Source organism: Solanum dulcamara, chromosome 5 (genome assembly GCF_947179165.1).
Source record: "Solanum dulcamara chromosome 5, daSolDulc1.2, whole genome shotgun sequence".
Lineage (NCBI taxonomy): Eukaryota > Viridiplantae > Streptophyta > Magnoliopsida > Solanales > Solanaceae > Solanum > Solanum dulcamara.
In genome coordinates, this window is record NC_077241.1 from 65,769,245 (window position 1) to 65,773,856 (window position 4,612).

A 4,612-nucleotide genomic window follows, 5' to 3' on the forward strand; every position below is an offset into this window, starting at 1 on the left:
GACTAGTACTGCAAGAATTTTAGGCCTGGGCAAATATTTAGGCTTGGCGCTCTAGTGGCGCCCGGCGCCACTATAGCGCCAGAAAATGGCCTCAGTAATTTGGTCCTTGGCGTGACGCGCCACTATTAAATGTGCAGGGTTTTAAGCCTATTAACTCATTAAAAAACCTTAAGGTTTTATCCTTTGTTTCTGAACATTGTCATCATCACGAGAATGAGTTGAGTTATTTGACAATATTGAACCGCCAATCATAACTTTGTTTGATCTCTTTGAACCTAGTTCTTGGGATCTCCAGTCTACTAGGTAGAGTTACCGCCATGATGACTTGTCCTAGGCCTTAACCCCATTCCCCTCGATGATCTTTCAACAGCCTCTCTAGATAGGCCTTTTGTTAGTGGATCCGATACGTTATCTCTTGACTTTACGTAGTCAATAGTGATAACACCACTAGAGAGTAGTTGTCTAACAGTATTATGTCGCCGTCGAATGTGATGCGATTTTCTGTTATACATAATGCTTCCTACCCTCCCTATTGCCGCTTGGCTATCACAATATATACATATAGGTGCCAAAGGTTTGGGCCAAAATGGAATATCTTTCAAAAACTTTCGCAGCCATTCAGCTTCTTCACCAACCTTGTCTAAAGCTATAAATTCAGACTCCATTATAGAGCGGGCGATGCATACCTGTTTTGATGATTTCCAAGACACTGCTCCTGCTCCAACGGTGAAAACATATCCACTTGTGGATTTAACTTCAGATGATCCAGTGATCCAGTTTGCATCACTATATCCCTCAATTACTGCGGGATATTTATTATAATGCAAAACATAGTTTTGGGTGTGTTTCAAATACCCCAAGACTCGTTTCATTGCCATCCAATAAGTTTGATTGGGATTATTCATGAATCGACTCAACTTGCTAATAGCACATGCTATATCTAGTCGTGTACAATTCATAATATACATCAAACTTCCCAAAACTCGTGCATAGTCCAATTGTGAGTCACTTTTACCTTTATTCTTTTGAAGTGCAAAACTTACATCAATTGGATGGTATTGATGTCGAGGTTTCTTCCGATGGGTACATGGACCTTTTGCGTCCCCCATTGATTTCATCCTGATATTCAGTAGATTTGTATCATTAGGATATACATACATCACCTTGCTTGGCATTTCATTTCATTGCATTTGCACATTATTACCATCTGTGAAACTTTTGTACATTCTTATCAAGTTATGCCAAATAATTTGATTTGTGGCCTTGATGATATGAATATGCTTAAGTGTTGATAATTTTACTATCTGCATACATTATGAATTGTTAGTTTGGGTTGATTTCTGTGCAGGTTGTAGTTGTAAAGGTTTGGTTGGAGTGATAGGAGTACTCGTATTCTACATTGCTTTACTTCGTGTTTAGTAGTTTTCTTGTTGAGTATTATGTTGTTGGGTACTCACTCCTAGCTTCTACACTTGTGTAGGTCACAAGCCCAGTTCTTTTTGATTGCCTTTCTTTTATACTCAGTCCGAGGCTTTTCTCTGGAGACTTGAGAGGTAGCTACGTGTCATCTCTGCGGTCCCTCAATCTAATCGAGAAACAATGACATGGAGACTTATATTTTCTTTCAGTTTGTTTGTAATACATTAGTGGATTATATGTGACAATCAGATTTTGTGGGTATTAAGAGTTTGATTTAGTTATCTACATGTTTTGTTATATTGAGATTTCATTTCTACTTTACTTTCACATTTATTTGTTTAAATCAGATTTTAGACTGACTTGCCTTAGTGGGATAAGGTATGTGTCATCACGTCCGTTTTTGGATAGTGACATTGTGTGCATTGTACACAGGCTGTGATAGTAAGACTTCCATCACTTAAATTTAGGGTAATAAGGAGCACCACAAATATGATAGGTTAAAGGGAAAAATATAGTACCAATGACATTTCTAATTTTTTAGAAAATCGGGTTGTTTTCCACATAATAGGGTCAAGTAAAGATCAAAGCATCTTAGCAAACAATGGAGAGAAATTCCTAATAACTTCATCTCTCCTAAATTATTTGGTTTGACAAACTACAAAGGGTTGCCTGCCCTAGTTCAAATACCATTTTATCTTACCTCGCTCACTGTCCCTCAAGCTTAAAAGCCTTGTCGTTCTCATAACTTACCTAAATCGATCAAATAGTGTCCCGTTAGATAAAAGAAATAATTTGATAAATTCTGATAACTCCCAAATTGAGTACTAGAACAGAAAGATCATTAGATAATGAAATATTTGTTCTAATCCATTTCTTATGATTAATTAACAATTCAAAAGTATTTTTCATGTTTATTCTTAATAAACTAATGTTTATATATAGATATAGGAGATCTATTTGGAAAGTAAGAAGCCCCTTTGATATCTCTTCATCTTCAAAGGTCTCCTTGCTTGTACTTCTCTTTATTCTTTTAGATTGGATTGGAGTTCAGTGTACAAACACAAAGGGTTTCAACAAGAAAGTCATTTAATTCAATCCATTCTTGGGGTTTAATAAAGATAAAAATGAATATGTCAATGACCTAGCATGACTAAGCACCCTTCAAGGGCTTGAATGTTTAATTTTTTGGTTCAAAGAATGCACAATGGAAAGAGATGCTAGTTGGCTCGATGAAGTTATAGCCCAAAAGGAGAAGATCGAGTGTTAATATCTCACCTATCATGTTAGGGGCCTAGTGAAATCCTCGAGTGTGGATTTCCTATACTCAGGAAACTTGTACACTAGAACATTAAGCAGAGTTGTTGAAAACTAATAAATTAGCTTGTTCAAGGAGATATTACCACCATATCTTCTTTTCTTTCTCCTCGTGCTAGCACTTTCAACTATCTTTATTAACCCGCTTCTATCATATTAGCTTATAAAATTCGACTATTGTCTCAGTGAAGTAGCCCATGGATATGGGATACAAACGATTAAGCATTCTTGCTTAAAAAATGTATGTACTAACTGAGAGTGGAAATTATCTTGACTTTCAAGTAGCGCTTAATGAGGAAAAATATTCATATAAGATATTAAAAGAAAATTAGTTTGGCTCTTCCTCCATGAATAGTGCATTCCTTTATTCCAAACACCACCTTCTCTCAAACAAAAAGTACTTGGTCTTTCTTCATATTTCCTTATAAAGCTCTCAACTATTTTTAAATCTTTTCAAGAAAATGAATATACAAAAAATAGCCATGGGAAAATCAAACAAGATGCCACAAGCTCTAATTTTGAAGCAAATTTTGAAAAGGTGTTTGAGCTGGAGTAAGAAGAACGGCAACGGTTATGAATATGAACTTCCACTTGACGTACTCAAAGGACATTTTGTAGTTTATGTGGGAGAGAACCAAACTCGATACATCGTACCTATTTCTTTTTTGAATCATCCCGAGTTTCAATGCCTCCTTGACAAGCGGAGGAAGAATTTGGCTTTGATCACGACACGGGCATCATTATTTCCTGCGAAGAAGTTGTTTTCCGCTCACTAATTTCCATGCTTCGGTAAAAAAATCGTGAATATTAATTAGGTGTAAGATTTCAAGTGAATAGTAGTAGGGAAATAATCTTGTATAATTATGCAGGGGCAGAGCTACACATCCAAGAATGGTCAGATGAACACCCTTTTTAGATTTTTTTTAATTATACTTAGTACTAAATCCTTCTCTTAGCTTAGTCATTGTTGTAGTATGGAAAAAAAGGAAAATCCTTCATCTTATTTGATCTTTTAAGCTCTTCCTCAGTTAATGATGATATTCTTAGTGTGTGAAGTCGATTCTGTCACGCCCCGAGAGGGTACCCTAGGCATGGCCGGCACTCAGAAACCATCTCTGGCCTCGGAGAGAATCACTTAGTCTCATCACTCATTCGTTCATCAGCAGAAGACTTAAGTGAAAATAAGAATACTTATGCGGTCTCGCCATCATCAACATCAAATGAAAGAAATAATCCATAGAAGAAGCAGCTTCAAAGGAGAATTACTCCAATTACACATCAAACTCTGTCTATGAAGCCTCTAACACTATCAGACGATGCCAATGACATGCATGTCTACCTCAAAAGAAACATAATACTAAATAATAATAAAAGGATAAAGAGTTCCTCTGAATACAAGAAGTACTCACCAAATAGCTGAAAAGTAATGATCTCCAAAGATGCGTCTGTTGAGGATCTCTAACACCTGTATCTGCATCATAAAATGATGCAGGTCGAATGACGTCATTACATAGAATGTACGAGTATGTAAAATGGCAGGAAAGTAAGAACATATATCAAGAAACTCCTCTCGGGAAGACTCGGCTTAGAATTCATCATCATCTCAACATCAATATGTAATGCAAGTTTTAAAATAATAATAATAATCAATGTTTACTCAGTTGGAGTTTTTCTAATCGACAACCATCACTTATGAGCTATTGATGATACAACGAAGTGATGTCATTGCCACATCTATCCAATATCTTGCCAGGGTAAAAGACATCACCATCTTGGATTCAATCATCAAAGTCCTCTCTTTAGGACTTAAGAGGCATAGCCTCCATCCTACGCTGGCTACGTAGTTCTGGGTTTGAGTCAATTAAACTCTTGCCCAACT

The 4,612-nt window shown here is 36.4% G+C and overlaps 1 pseudogene; it reads left to right on the forward strand.

Moving 5' to 3' along the window:
• The first annotated feature begins 3,194 nt into the window (after positions 1 to 3,194).
• Positions 3,195 to 3,526, forward strand: LOC129888395 (auxin-responsive protein SAUR50-like; annotated as a pseudogene).
• The last annotated feature ends 1,086 nt before the right edge of the window (positions 3,527 to 4,612 follow it).